This window comes from Dermacentor silvarum, chromosome 11 (genome assembly GCF_013339745.2).
Source record: "Dermacentor silvarum isolate Dsil-2018 chromosome 11, BIME_Dsil_1.4, whole genome shotgun sequence".
Classification (NCBI taxonomy): Eukaryota; Metazoa; Arthropoda; class Arachnida; order Ixodida; family Ixodidae; genus Dermacentor; species Dermacentor silvarum.
This window is the reverse complement of record NC_051164.1, coordinates 81,301,327-81,317,725: the sequence shown is the minus strand read 5'-3', so window position 1 is coordinate 81,317,725 and position 16,399 is coordinate 81,301,327. Positions and strand designations below refer to the sequence as shown.

The following is a 16,399-nucleotide window of genomic DNA, read 5'->3' as shown; positions in this document are numbered from 1 at the left end:
AGAAAAAAAGCCTAGAGGGGGTGCTGGGGGGGAGCGGCAATGCGAAATGCGAACTAGCGAGCAGAGAAATGAGTCGGTATCTTCTCCTACCCAGCGGCGATTACGTATACAGACGGACCGCCCTCGGGCGGCAAACGCTCCCGAAACGAACCAGAAAGACAAAGCGAACGAATAAGAAAGAAAGAAAGAAAGAAAGAAAGAAAGAAAGAAAGAAAGAAAGAAAGAAAGAAAGAAAGAAAGAAAGAAAGAAAGAAAGAAAGAAAGAAAGAAAGAAAGAAAGGTAGTGGACCGGGGGACTACACGAAAGACTGTACCAACAAGCGCGCGCACGAGAGGTGCATACCTACAAACTCTTCATTCTCTCTCTTCTCCATTCTAGACTCGCGGAGAGAGAAACCGACTCCCGAGTTCGATTTCTTTTGCGGCGATGCTCGTCGAGTTATCGCGGCGTTTCGCTGTTGATTCGCGAGCTCTTTCTTTGACTTAGCGCTTCTTTTTTTTTCTCTCTCTCTCTTCCACGAGGGCGACCGACAAGATAAGCGGAGCAAGGGTATAGAGGATAGGTGAGGAGGTGGAGAAAAGGGATAGGCTATTCGCTAATTTGCACACTCGGCAAAAAAAAAAAAAAAAAGGAAGTGAGGAGGACTGGAAAGAAGAGCTATAGAGAAGAGAAACGATATGTGTGTGAGGGAGTGCGCGCTTTTTTTTTTTCCTGTCTCTCTCTCTTTAAACGGCGCTAAGTTCTCCGGCGAATCAAAAAACGAATCCACCGAGAGAGGAGCCCTGTACGGTACGCGGCGGACCATCAACGACAACAAGAAAAAGCCAAACACAGACAAAAAGACAAACACAGACACACAAACCAGTGAGAGGTCTGTGAACTGTGCTTCAACAGCTACGTACCACTCTGCCGCAGAGGCACTTTGCGTTCTTTCTGTCTGTCCGTCTCTCTGTGCGTAAGTTTTCAGAGAGAGAGAGGGAATGATGAAAAACATGAAGAGCGAGAGAAGAGAGAAAGGAAACAGTGAGCCGAGGCGAAGAGGAATCACAGTCGGCGGCGAAGCCGCGCGGGTCAAATTTAATGCGCCACTTGAATATGAGTAATAACTTTAATTGCGCGCCGGTCGCGGCCGCCGACGTCAGGGGGTCTGTAACTCGCCGTTTCTCTCTCTTTGAATCGGTCCGCGGTGTGTTTTTTGCGAGCGGGCGCAAGAGTGACCGGGAGCGGAGGAGGAGGAGGAGGCTAGCGGCGAGCAACCCCGAGCGGCGTTGAGTGTACCGAGAAGGAGTAGGTTGAGAGCTATGTACGAAACGAAGATCCTGGAGGTACAAGATCGTTTCGACTTGTACATCTGAGCGCGTAAATCGCACCCTCCCTCCCAACCTTTCCTCCGTCTCTGTTTCTTCTATAACTGGCCCGGGCAAGCAAGAAGAACGCCTGGCGTATGACTGAAGATGCGCATGATTACGATTCCCGAGCGTTCTGCGCGGATTGCCCCCGCGTGCTTGCATGCCGAGTGCGTGCTATTTGGTGGGTCCGACCCGCCGAGGAAGCCTTGGCTGGGTTATAGAAAGAGAGAGAGAGAGGACAGCTAAAGAGGTGCTCGAAGGCAGCTAGGAACATGACAAAGAGGCTTCGTTTCTTGTTTTTGTTTTCTGCTTCCATCTTGGAGCATTAAGGCATTGCAATCAAGAACATAAGGCACGCGGGGCGTGCAGCCTGGCAATTTTCTTTTTTTCCTCGTAGGAGGCACATTAGAGCGTCTATTTTGCGCCCGAGAAGGTGCGTATTGGTCGCGCGATCCGAGACCTGCCGTGTTCCAGCGCCGCCATTTCCTCGGAGCGAGCACTTGAATAAGGCGATGCCGAGCGCGTACTGTAGTTAACACTTTATCACCTGAACGCTTCCCGAGAGGAAAATATAAAATGCCAGCCTCTTCGTGATTGATAACCCGCGGCCAAACGCTGAATTGAGCTTCTATGCAGATAAAGCTAAAGCTTTCTTCCGCTGTGTGGGAACTTCCGCGTCGCTCATCCCTCGACCTTGAATCATTTGAACACACGTTTACGAACGCCGCTTATAGCACTCCCAGTACGACGTAGTTGGGACGTAGAGCTAGTTTCGTGCTTGTACATTCCACACTGCACCGTAAAGACATATGCTCTTTTGAGCTTTAAACTTTGTGCGTATCCCATTACCCGTATACGATTGCTTCCCTGGAGACAATGTACGCATCCCTTGAGTACAGGGACGCTGCACAAGCTACCGTGATTTCGTGCACAGAAGACCCCCAAAACGCCCTCACAGCACAGAAAATGGTGTGGTTCCTTCGGGCAAAACTGCCTGTAAGAACGCTTCAGCTTTTTTTTTTTTTTTTAGATTCTGCGCCTGGCGTTTGCTCACACTGATGGTGCACCTTCTCATCTCATCTGCTTTTGACCTCTGTGCCCTAGTGCATGGTGGCAAACCGGATATTGTCACGTGGTTAACTTTCCTGCCTTTCGCTTTGCTCCCTTCCTAAAGACGTACGGGTACGTTTCGCTCGATTCGTCGACAGCAAATGGCGGAATCCGAAAAGCCGTCACGAATGTTACATTGGACACGTCGGCTTTCGTCGGAGCTCCGAGGCTGATAAACAACTTCGGGCTCGCGATGAGTTCTTAAACGGGAGAATGCCCGGAAACGCTGGTGGCAACCCTTCTGCTTTCATTTGGCCGGGCCGATACATACAGTTGCATTGTGACGGGAGCGTAGCGCAACCAAACAAAGGACGCAGCAAAAAAAGACGCATGCACCGTCGAAACATGCAGTTATAAGGGCGCGGATAAGGTAACGATTCCACTCCAACGGGACATTCCCTTTTCACGCTTCCTCAGTGGTCTGCGCGACACTCAGCATGTACGTCACCAGGAACAGTAGATTGTGAACGGTAGATGATAAGAAAGGAACAGGATCACGGAAGATGAAGTTTTACCTGCAACGAGCTCGCACAGCTATGGTGTCTGCGACTATTCAATTCTTTTACACCTTCTTCTCAAGATAAGGCTGTGTTAAACGTAACAAACTTCGGGAATTCGACGAAACAAAGAGGGGATCGGGCGTGTAGGCACTTCGTATCCGCCACGTGGCCCGACTGGATCAAGTGGAACTCTTCTCCTCTTTTGAGAGTGCCCCCACACGGTGAGCTTATTTGTCGACCTTCGTCACCGGCGCCGCAGCCATTCGCTCGTGTATACTCTATAGTGCAGCTTCCTTCCCCACTCTGTACTCGACTCTGATAACGCTTTGACCCACATGAAAAGAGTTTGTTCCACTTCTTACTTTCCATGCTTTCCACGAGAACACGCCTCCCTCTCACTCGACACCCTCCCAACATTCCTTTATCTTGCGCCCGTAAACAAGGCCTCGGGCCCTCAATTGCTCGTCGACATTTGCGCGCGACAGCTTGCCCGTGCCACGCCGAGGGCTGAACCCCGTTTTGAAACCTCTGACGTCAGTGGCCGTGACGAAGACACCTGTCCGCGTGTGCGCGCGAACGAGGGATGACTAAATAAACGAAATTCGCTGATAGCGATGGCTTTCTGCCTTCGTTAATTCGTCCCCCATCTCTCTCCCTCTCGCTCCATTGCTTCCTTCAATGCAGATGGATTTTTCACACAGTTCTTCCGTTGACTTCCCGTCAGACCTTGTGACCGAACTTGCGTCATTGCAGGCAGGCATGCATTTAAATCGGAGAGGCAGGCTTTCGAAGGTTATTTAAGAGGGACATTAAGATTACCTGTATTCGCGGTTTATGCTTCTGCAGTATCAGAACGGTCACCGTTACCGTTAGACGGGGCTTGGTAAAACATACAAAGAGGGGGAGAACGAAGAACGGCAGCGACACCGATTTTGATGGCGCCAACTATGCTCTGGTTTATAAGTTATCCGTAAGGGAGAACTACGTCGCATTCTAAAGGGGCAGGATACTCAGCAAGTTGTCGTAGCTCTTCCTGCGCCAATCTCCCTTCTTTTAATGTCCGGTTAGACCTTTCCTTATCGCTCCCCACCTGTAGCACCACCTGGTCTTCGGCGTATCCACAAATTAAACAAGTACAAAATCGAGTGAAAAAACAACCACGTCCATCCGCGTTATGTAGAAATTGCGCCATTTGGCGCTCGCGCGCTCCCTGGTGCTTGTAAAGTTATCTCACGTGATTGTGTAAGCACCTAAGGAAACCATATGCGCAGGAAGCCATGTGCGGACACTCGAGTGGGCGAAGTGCAATCGATAAGTCCACCTCACCGCCCCCACTTGTCCAGTGCGCGCACTGCAAAACACTTTACGTCCACGCCGGCTTTTATTAATTCCGCGCGACGTTCTAACCTTTGACACTGTCTGCACTTAACGGGCGTTGAAGCGAAGGTCGGGAGTTGGAGAGACGAAATTGGAAAGCCAGCAAACTTATATAGCGTAGGTGCAACGGACAAACGGAGCCGATAGCATTTTTTGCTGATAACCACATCATTTATGAGTTCTTGTGCCCGCAAACTTATCGGCCTTTGCTGTCCCTTTATATTCGACAGCAAGTTAGGCGTAAGTGTTTGCAGCAGTTCCTGAAACGTCTTGTCTGAAGCATTTTGTGTCATATGTGCCTCTGAGACGTGCGTTCACGGACGAAGTAACTTGCGATAGCCAGTTGTACTGAACGTTAGCGCTTGCTCGTGTCGATTTGTCTGATAGATCTGGTATGTCACACTTGTAATCAAGCAAAAAAAAAAAGAAATAGAAACACGATAAAAGCCACACACATTTGTGAATTCTCGGAAGCAACATCTGTTACTCGCGGAGTGCACGTCAGATGGAGCCACAATCCTCCACCGCATCATACACAAGGGCTTTACCACGTTGCATATATAGTACGCAAATAGTATACATATAGTATGCACAGTGTGCAAGCGAAAGAACATGCTATAGCAAGTTCTTTCAGTGGCAGTTTTGTGAAGAGCGCCTGTAACAAAGAACACGGTAACGACAACGCCTTCAATTTCCCACCCCATCTCGCCATGACGTCATTAATTTTAACGGCGCCTGTAACAAAGAACACGGTGACGACAACTCCTTCAAATTCCCGCCCCATCTCGCCATGACGTCATTAATTTTAACGGCGTCTGCTCGGGCCTAGTTAATTTTTATCTATAATTTTTTATCGATGAAATGAAGGGGAAAACGCAATTTGCGCGCATCGTTCAGGCTGCACGGCGCAATATAATTTAACACTGAGAGTCGCGCCACCGTTTCTGCTTGTGCACAATGCGGGGAATTTCGGATTGCGCCGTTTGAGCAATTTCGCAAAATTCATAACGAGGCCGCGGTTTGCCGAAAACGGAAAGAAAAGTAAAACGAAAAATCAGCCTTATCGGCACACAATGGTTTGTTCGCACAGTGCGAAGCGCTGACGAATAAAGTCCGGCCGTGCCACTATACGAAGCGTACACTGTCCACTTGTGTATTTCCACTCGTTTTGTAACATTCTTTTGAAGCTGGGACTTTGGCAGGGCTGCTATGTGCAGATAACACGGCGATATATTGGCCCAGTCTGGGAGAACGAAACCTAGAAGAAACACAGAAATAAAAAAAAAGCGGCCCCAGTTCTCGTTGCGATACGCAAGGCTAGCCTGCGGGCTTATTCCCTGTCGCGAAAGTTGTGTAATTTTCCGAGTACTCCGCGTTTACGAAATGTTCCACTATAGCAGAGAACCGCGAGGGCTGAGGACACTCAACTGTGTGGGCGAAAGGCATATATATATATAGATGTCTCGAATCCGGGTAGAAATTTTCGACGTCATCAAGTGCCTTTCGCTCTCTCATAGCACTTTTTCGTAGAAATACTTACATTTTTTTTTCGCTCTCTCTCTTTGTTCTGCCATTGACACTGCCGTCGTATCCGTGGGTCCGTGTGAAAAGGATCAGTGAGACACTGGTTACGAAACTGGCGCTTTTAGGATCGATAAGAGGACGAAATGTTCCAAGGTTTGCGGTTCATTTGCGTTACATTTGCGGTGCCATTTATGAAGCACTCAACGTGGACTGTTCAAGTGCGCACGCACGCATGCACCTACCCACTTACCCCATGGGCACTAAATCAAACCACTAAAACAGTTTAGACGGATAAGGCGTTCTTTGGAAACTCTGTCGTCCTTAATATCGAAATAATAGGTTGTATATTAGAAGAGAAAATGAAGGTCAAAGGAAGTTTCAGTTTCTTCAATTTCGTGCCGAGTCCGAGATGCCGTTACGTCACTGTGACGTCACGGATTTGAAAGTTTTTTTTTTCGTTTTTAGGCCGCGGTGGCTCAGCAAAAGTTCCCGAAACTCGCCATGTTCTATCTTTCGCTCCTTTAGAACCCACTGTAGTCTATCTTTACCGCTAAAGAATTAACTACGCCCTACAAAAGGTTTTCAAAACACATAACGTCATAGCGAGCTGGTGCGGGAACTTCAAGGGGGTGTCGCCACTAGTCTTCTTTTAAGTGCACTTTTTCTGGCTTACCAAGCGTCTTATGACATCGTAGAAGAGTAGTTTACCGATACAAACAAAAACATGTTTAACGCCATAGCGTTAAGGGCCCCGTGTGGCAGAAAATTCGGCGTCAGTGTCGGCATAAGCGCCGGCGTCCATGGCGGAATAAAATAATCCCGAACCAACCCGACCACGCAGGCCCTCCGCATGGCGCAGAGGCGTTAGTGATCTAATTGAATTTCTCAAAGTTAAATACGTCTGAAAGATCGTAAAGTACGACTTAACCACAACCTACAGACATGACAACGTCGGATTGTAATTTGAATATACGAGAAAACATAATTCTGTTACGAGGAAACTCAAACACAAACCTCTTCTCCAGCATTTCTACCATTCATACAGCGGCGCGCCCAAGTAGGTTACTTGGAGAAACACCATCCAGGTGGCGCTCGCCTCCTCGGCAGCGGCGCGCAGAGGCGAATGTGTAGAAAAAAGAAAGCTGCAGTTGCCGGGAAGCCTGACAAGTATTCAGGGATCTTTGAATGCTATCGCGTTGCACTCTTAAAGGCGAAGCTTAAGCGTCCTCGAAATCTTTATCTTTAGTGTCCCTAGGGTTAAAGGGACCCTAAAGGTAGACGCCAAAGTTTAGTCTAATGAAGGGTTCTTTCAATTATATTTTAGTTCATTTCGTAGTAACAGTTAAATGGCCCGGGAGAGGTTATTTAAGGCTAAGCTGCAATATATATCTTAATTTATTATTTCGCGCCGAAATCCAAGCGCCGGTAGGCCAGTTTCAGGCCAAGGAAAGCGACGTGTGTTCTCGTATTTCGGCCGTCACGTTGAAGTGAAAGTTTTTCGGAACTTGCTAAGTTCTCTCTCTCTGGCGCTTTGAGAATGCAGTGTACCGAAATGTACAGGCTTCCACACTTTTTGCTTAGAGCGCTTGAGTATTGCGCTGAGAGGCGAAGAAAGCGATATATATATATATATATATATATATATATATATATATTGCGCGATGCTGCTTGGTTTGACAGACTATGTTTGTGAGGCCATAAGGTTCCCCTGGACTACACCTTGTATTTAATGATCTCAGTGAAGATAAGCTCCGTATTTCAGCCTGGCGAGTAATGGCGAGAAATATAAGTGGAGATCAGAACCGGCGGAAGAAAGTTTTTTGCTTCCTGGCTTTTTTTTTTTTACTTGTGTTTGACTGGAAATGCTTTCGCGACAATATTAGTAATATTGTCTTACTTTCTTACTCCTAATGGAAAAGAGCACTGGGTATTTGATATGACGAGAGCGCGCATTTGCTAAAGTTTCGTTATGTGCCTTCAATACTGGCGACGCTTCGCCACCTGCCATATCAGGCGAACAAGTGCTTTGTGCTTAGGCCCTACCAGAAAAGTTATGTGCAGGTATATTATGAGGGCAACAATAAAATGAATTGAAATGAAATAGCTTTGCGGCGCTATAGGCAAGGGCAGTGGAAATGTCTACAGTGCTACTCATTGTCATGAGTTGTTTAAAGGTCAACATGTTAAAATGTCTAAGCGTTCTGCTATAGGTATTTTGAGGCAACCGGTCTCAATTAAGTCCCGCTGCACTCCCCACGAGCAGCAGTTGAATCATGGCTGCGCATCGCTGTACCAGCTTTGTGGCGTTTATCGTTTGAACAAAGGAGTTATCGTACATTTTACAAGCGGTACGCCCTCTCGCAACTTTCGATAAATGCCGAAAGTTGCGATATTGCCACGCGCTCTTCAACATCAGTACACCATGACAATATGTTGGATCGGCCCGTGCTGCAAGTTGGTGGTAGCTAGAGGTGTAGAATGACTTTCATTAGCCGTGCCGTGCGTTTCCACGAAGGGACTAGACGACACGTTGTGCCCACGATGATGAATTGGTGACATAGCGGTCACCAATCAAATCGATTTCAATTTCAATTTATTCAGGCATGTCAACAACACGCGCACGAGATGTTACAAAAAGAAGGCAAGTACTGCATCCCTCCTGACAAATCAAGTTTGCATCTTCCTTTGACCCCTGTCTGTTTATTGAAGAAAGAAAGAAAGACAGACAGAAAGAAAGCAATGAAGTTATACAAAAGAAAATGTTGGGAGGTAGCAAAATAATTCAATGTTGCTGTACGTTGGCTCGTACTCTATAACACCGATGACTATTCTAAAACCGCACCCCCTCAACAGAGGGCTCCGGGCTATCAATGAACATTTGCCGTACTTCAACGTGACAAAACTTGCCAGGCAGTCTTTAGAAAGCCTACAGATGTTTTGTTAAGACGTCTACAGAACGTCGTAAGAGAGACGAAAAAGCAGGGAGGTTAGACAGGGAGGCGCGTCGTTGACTATAGCCTGCACTTGGATAGTAGGAGGGGTGGACAGCACCATTAGAATTCAGGTAGTCCGGGCGCGCATTGCCTTTCTACACATACTTTTCAAGGCTACCACTTAGGACAGTTTAATCATAAATAGCAGTATTAGAAGCCACTATATGAGTTTTTAAGAAAGCGGCACCGAATCACTGAAAAATCCATCTTCTGATCACGATCCAATCCCCACTGTGGTGACTAAGTGACTGAACCGCAAGATTGCTCTGTAGTAGTAGACAACTTTAGAAAAGCGTTAAACGCAAACTCATTATGTCCGTAAATAACTGACGTCGCCCTCACTGCGCTTGCTCAGTATTTCCATGGTTTACGTACGCTATATTGGCTTGTACGTTATTGGGCGCGTTCGGCGTAAGTAATGTTAACGTACTACGCTGCAGTGTAAATTGTCGTGACGGCTACGCTCTCACCATCCTTGATCGCCAGTGACTTTTGAAATGACTGTTGGAAGAGGGCGAGGGACAGGGGAGGGGGAGGGAGAGGTGTAGAAGCGTGACGCAAGATGGGAAGCGAACAGCTGACCGGCCCCCTTGAAAGGCGCTGCAAAAAGTGCGCTGACCACAACGCAGTTTACAGCGACGTTGGCCGAAATGTCAGCTGCCAGCTTGCTCGCTTTTGCTGTTGCTTGACGAGAGAAGAGAAAGTTTTTTTTGTCGAGATAGTGGCCGACCTGGGGGGGCGGGGGTTAGAGAGAGAGGGGGGGGGGGGGGGGCAGCTGCGCAGGCACTCGTGGCTATCGCACCGTTGAGCTCGGCACTCTTCGGCGCCACAGTCGAATGTTTACGTTTTGCTTCCGCGCTTTATTATTATTATTTTTTTTTCAGCGAAGTTCTTCCTCATTGCGTTCTGGCTCCACACGTTCTTGCTGAGCTGCATCTCTAATCTGTTATTTTACATAGATAGCTGATAGCTGCTGTGATAAAGGTGAAAAGCTAAACCAGTTCAAATGTACAGTCGATATCTGTATCGTTCCGGCCTATCTCAAGAAACTTTATTGATAAAGGCCGGTCCTCGTCCGGAACGTCGAAATAAACGTTGGTGCTTTTCAACGTGCATTTGACTCAAGTGCACAGCATTCAAGTTTGCCTACTCCCACGCAGGTACAAAATGCTGTCATGCGTTTCATATGAGAGGCGTAACAGGACAACGTCGCTTACACGCCCTCTAGTGTCAGCGCCAACGTCGCGACAACAATGGATTCTCGATGATTTCCAAACGGCGTGTTTTTTTGTTAGCCCTGCGATAGGGACTGTTGCCAGTGTTTTCTTTTTTTTCTCAAGGATGTTCCTGGCTACACTTGGAGATGTTGCCATTATTATAGGCGCGCTCGTGGGTGAGGGAATGATACCGAAGCGTGCCGTTACAGCAGTTCCCGCGGTTTTACCGCCTCGCCACTTGGCCTCCAGCTTTGCGCCCTCTGGTGTTAAAACGCCTTGTCCCTGGAGTGTTATTTCGACGAAACAAGAATGCCCGCCATTTCCTCTCTGGGGGAGAGATTCGAGCCCCACTTACCTCGGTTTACGTTATTATTAAGCCTTGAAGATAAAAAGGTTTGGAGCGCCCGATAAGATAGCGCCCTCGGTTCCGTTGCTTTGTGAGTAAGGACGTGTAGAAACAGTTTTGAAATGGTGCGGAAAAAACCGAGCGGTTGCACCGGGGTGTTGGTAGCGCTTACGTGGGCCTGCTTTGCTCTCTAGAGAAAGTACGTAATGTTTACGTGAACAAAGTGAGACTATATCTATACGCACCACATTTCGAGCGCATGTAGTCAGTAGACGGCCTGTTCAAGTTACCGGAATTATGGCTCTACACGCTTCGTCAACTATTGTAGCAAAAATTCCGGCAGATTACGTGTACAGAAAGAAACATTTATAGACAAGCAAATCGGTCTATAAGACATCTATAGACGGTGTAAATGTAGACCATAGAATGGTGCAATTAATGGTGGCTGGTTTTTGATGGTGGCCTGCAGTACGTCTTTCGGAAACTGTTTCTTTCGAGCGAGTAGCGAGTAAATTAATCACGAAGTTAGCGAGTTATGAATAAAACCAAATAACCAAAACATCATTGCCATGGCAAACGCAGATAATGTTAAGTGGTGATTATATACCAGCTAAATAGCTTTGGAGAGCAGCAACCGCACGATCCGATGACATGCCACACATACTTATTCCGTCATTCCCGAATTTAGTGTTTGCATTCGACCCCAATCAATCAAGCAACCAATAAATCCAATCAATCAATCAATCAATCAATCGGGGCCTTTGGAAACTGTAAATCTTGCTTTCTCACAGTGGAGCAGCCAACCGCAGTAATATTCTGCAGATTTTCTTTTCTCTGTCAAATACAGGCGGTTGGGTAGCGTGCTTAGAATGACGTTGTGCTCAATATCGTGCTAGCGTGGTATACATTTTAGGTTACTATAGTCATGACGACAGTGACGATCGTTACCCTAGGAACAGACTGAGGGCCGGAAACTCAATTTGCTAGTGTAACTGCAACTGCCCTCTTGAACTTTGGGAGGCATCGATCTCGATGTCTACGGCGTGTATTAAGTAGAGCGAAAGTGCTTCGTCAATAGTCATGAATAGTCATATAGTCAATAGTCAGAAGTGTCATATATTAGATAAACAGTATTACTCCCCCCCCCCCCCCCAAAAAAAAAAAAAAGTGTTACCCGCATTGCCTTTCGTTCCGGAAGCTTGCCTACTACGTCACACACTACGTCACACACTGTGTCACATACCACTACTTCCACGCGACACGGTCGCGGTATGCAGTATATACCGGCGCTATCCGGATTCGTTCCGAAAGCGGTCGCGGTGGTAAGCATTAATTGTGGCAAATCGTTCTGAGAACAAATAGCCGCGCCATGAAGCAGAAGGGCAAAGAAGTGGCAATGTGCACGCACGTGCCTGCTAAGTCACGTTATATGTGTGCGCAAAATTCTTCCGGAAACGGCCTGTTTACAAGCGATAAGAAAAGTGATCCGGAATGCCACGGAGGACTCGCTTTTTTATCTGTATGCGCAGCTCAGGAGAAATTCTATACAAGTCACGAGCAGAACAATAAACTCAACTCAGAGGATGTGGACACGTTGCTTTGAGACATTGTGAAAAAAAAAAGACAGTAGTAACGACAGAGTCCGCGTCGTCTACGCGTAATTTTTTATTAATTTTTTTAGTAGGTTTGTGACCCTGTGTGGGGGCTCACAGGGTCACGTGTTCGACTCCCGGCGGCGATAGCTGCAAGTCACAATCGCTTACCTCCTGCTCTGAGTTCTTATTAAAGGGTCTTTCTTATCGAGCACGGCGAATTGCATACCTTACTTTGCCTCTTCAGGAAGTTAAACTCCTTATTTCTTCAGTTAGTTCTTTCAAAAAATCACTTGGTTGTTTAATGAGGGATTATGAATCAAAGGCGAGTAGATAACGATCTAGCTGCGATTACGAGGTAGAAGTGGAGCTGCGGATGTGCACGTAATGCGCGTAGAACAGATAACCGGTGTTCCATTAGATTAACAGAATTGTTAAAGACCGTTGAGGGCGGGTTTAGACACATAATTAGATTAGACATTTTTCACGCGTAATGTAGTTTCGATTGACTCGAAACAAGCGTCTATCAAGATCTCCGGGTGCGACCATTATCGGCCTGCATGGAGCCTAATTATGCAAAAGGTAGTGCAACTTCGGTAGTGCAAGGCTGGGCAACACGTGGCAGGCAATAGAGCACGCGAAAAGCCGCAGACAGCGCACGCGCTCAAGGCCCCCTGCTGAAGCAACGAGTCATGCTTGAAGTTCCACGACAGTGCTGTTGATAGAACCCTGCTTACGTTGTCAAAGTTTGTGATGGCGTATGTGACGGCAACATTTTCAACCTAGGAAGTATCAATTCGTCTACAAGCGTATAATCAGCTCGTCATGCAAAAAAACACCGTCGCAAATTTTTAACCATGTGGAAGACAAGACTACGTAGTGACGTAGACAACGAGCAATATGCTATGAAAGCAAGCCGTATACAGCGATAGTGCGCGTTGTTTACGTTCCAAGAGTCGCAACGTGGCTTCATGCCACGTTGCGAAAACAAGTGCGCTCATCCAGCGGTAAATTACTAGTCCCACTTCAATTAACAAAAGTTGTTCGAGAGATGTGGACGCCCACTAGGGCGACAATAGGTTCGTTGACAGAATTGTCGGCAAATGCAGCGTTTCGCTACTATACCTGACAAAGCTGGAAACGCCGGTTTAAGTGCCACACGAACGATGCTGCGCAAACGGGAGGTATCGAAGAACCTCGTCCCCCCCCCCCTCCCCCCCCCCCAAAAAAAAACATATGCGTGCCCGGCTCCAGAGGATAAATAATAACAACAACAAAAACAAACAAACAAACGAGAAAAACACAGTATACAGTAAAATCGCTGGAAAAAAGGTCAAATAAAAATTGATGTATCCAACTAAATTAAGCAACATAGCGAAATATCTACGTGCGGTAACATAGCATATGAGCGTGTTTTTTTTTTTTTTTTTTGCGTGAGCAACTTATGGCTTGAGTGCCCATTAAGAATATCAAGTGAACTCACAATCGTCATCCATTAGTCAGTCTAAATGATGGACAGCTACTTGGGAAGCAAAAAGAAAAATGCGCAGGCAACGGAATTAATAAACACCAGGGCACTGGCGTATACAGTAACAGGACAGCGCTCAGATACCTGGTACACGCAGAGACTATATAACCTCGTCAGTGCACGTGACGGAGAAGCATAACAACATCGTCACGTCACCGCGTTACGTCACCGTCGCTCCCAACAATTGCCCCGCCCACAGCGGGAATGCCCGGGCCGGTCTTGATTGCGAGGTGCCGTCCGACACTCGGGAGAGATCGCGTAAGCAGCAGGAGAGACAAGCGCGCCAAACAACACGAAAAGCCGACGCCGGAACAAGACTCACGATAGCTTGATAGCCGCCATTCACTCTCCCTTGCGGTGGACGAAACTCGGCAGCGCGGTGCTAAGGGGGAGAATCCATCGCGACGTCACAGCGAGGTTGCGTATACAGTCACACACACACACAGTCAAATCAAGTCGCAGTCGAAACCAAAGTCGTTGAGAAAGAAAAATCCGTGGCGATCGCGACACCGTTTGTCGCACCCTGCGTGTATGCTTCGTCGGGGCCCGCCGGATCACACGCGTCGCACGTGGTCCACGCGGTCTTGGCGATCGAGCAACAACGCGAGCCTGTCTATCCCTCTCTCTCAGGTCGGGTCTCGTGGCCTCCTTGCCGAAACGTCCTCGTCGCGTACGCGTGCTCCAGGGAGTCCCCAACGGCGGCTCATCGGAGTCGGTCGTGTAACGGTCTGCCCGCCGACGTCGAGAGCGAAGGAAAAGAAAATGCGAGCGCGACCGAAGGGAGGAGGAGAGAAGAAAAGAGAGAGAGAGAATGAAGGAAGGGTGCGAAGAGCTTGCGAGAGTGACACTACGCTCGAAAGGAAAGGGAGACTCTCCTACGGTAGGCGGTGAATAACGCTTTCGTACAGCTTTCAAAAAAGGCGCGTGCGACAAAGCGGACTGAAGAGAAAGAGAACAAGAAAGAGGGAGAGAGCGAAGAGGAGAGAACGGCAGTGTGAGGAGGCGGAGAGGTTGCGAGAGCGCGGCCTCTTATCGGAGCGCTTAACTCAAACGTTCTTCTCGCTGAAAAATTTTGCTTTTCTTCTTTGTTTTTCATCTCTCTCGTCTCCTGTATATTCGCTTATTGCTGCGACGTTTCGTCGTTAAGCTAGCTCGCTGGCTGGCTGGCTAGCTGGACTGGCGCAGGGCGCGCGTGGGTCCGAATTCGGCGTCACGGGGTCGTGAGGCGTGACGTGTGTGACGGAGCCGAGAGGTTTTAGTAAACAGCGCGTCGGGCGAGTTTGCGCCCACGAAAACCGAGCGACGGAGAGAGGGTGGTATTTTTTCGGGTCGGTGAAAGCGAACGCGCGGGGCATGTGCTCCGTAATTGAAACGTGCAAGAAAAACATCGCGAAATGCGCGAGAGGCCTTCGGCGGGGGTGGAGGCGGAAACATTGATAACGCGGGTAGAGAGAGAGAGAGAGCGAGAGAAACGGCACGGGATGAAGAGACAGGTTTATAACGTCACCGTTATCGGAAGGACGCCAGGCGATAAGGTTGTTGGTTTAGATTGAAAAAGTGCGGATGTGGTGAGGGGCGCTTTCAAAGCAGGGAGAGAGTAAAGAAAAGAAAGAAACCGCGATAAGACCCTGGTTTACTTTGTGTGTGTTATTCACGCGTGGTTCACATAACCGACAAATGAACTGAAGTTGGTGGTAGTAGTAGTATACTGTGTACTGTAGAGATGGCAAGGGTATGTGCTAACGTTTGGTTAGGCAGTGTTAGGTTAGGTTAGATGTCCACGTCTATTCGAATGCGAAATGAAATTGGCAGTGTAAAATGCTTCCACAGTGTCCTCACGGTCCCCACTTGAGCGTTCTCCCCTTAGTGTGTGACCCTCGGTGGCCTATAGCGCTCTTGATTCCAGGCCATCGATTATCGGTACACCGTAGCGGAAGATATTTAAGACCAATAGTGCGTGCCAGTATTAACGACCGGAAAGAGGGTCGTTGTCCGTTTACTGAATGCATACTGACTAGACGTCTTCTCTACATCACTGTGTATATACATGTGGAGTTCTCGCAAACCAATCCCAAATTCTCACTGAAACATAATTCTAGATCTAACACATAATTCGAGATGAAATATAACATAGATCTGATTACTTCCCATATCTTATTTATCCCGCGCAATTCAATGGGCTTCAGAAAGATATAATCAGAGCTAAGTGACGATCAAGAAAACAGTTGGCCGGATGCGAAAGCGAAAAAGCAAGAAACTATCGCTTTCGCGCTGAAGTGTAACGCCGTTGATGTCATGCCAATATCGCGGAGGATGAACAAACAAGTCGAGGTGATCCGAAGCAAGGTCATAAGTTCCATATAACGCGAAGGCTATTCCATATACGATAAAGACTTGTCAGTCGGTAACATACGGATGTGCAACATGGCCTTCGAGGAGATCAAAAGAAACTTTGTTCTAAGTTATTGGTTATTTCCCGTTATTTTTTTTTCGTGGCGTGGCTGCATATGTTTGCGTCTAGTGCCAGTGATCGGAAATGTGACGTGGATAATAGCGCATCTGAGAACGATTCCAGCTTCAGAAAGTATCGCTCGACCCTCAAGATTCCCCTAAGTCAATAGACAGTCATATACACTTTTCTGACGCCGTTTGAGATATATATATACGGTCGAACCCGGAAATATCGAATCTGAAGGGGATCATAAAAACAAGATCGATATATCAAACAAAAATTTTATTCAAACATTTTCAAGGGGATTTTACTGCTGTTCGTTATACAGAATAATTCGTTATATGTGGGGTCGATATATCCGGGTTCGACTGCATATCTATTTGTCTTTCTCGCTAAATAAATTACACGCA

At 47.5% G+C, this 16,399-nt stretch overlaps 1 protein-coding gene across 1 annotated transcript in view; it reads right to left on the bottom strand.

Moving 5' to 3' along the window:
- LOC119433307 (uncharacterized) overlaps positions 1–14,253 on the bottom strand; it is a 60,836-nt gene extending 46,583 nt beyond the window's left edge. Inside the window, exon 1 of the mRNA XM_037700452.2 lies at positions 13,860–14,253. The gene's annotated coding sequence lies outside the window, so the exon portion shown is untranslated. The remainder of the gene's footprint in view (positions 1–13,859) is intronic.
- Between the last annotated feature and the right edge of the window lie 2,146 nt (positions 14,254–16,399).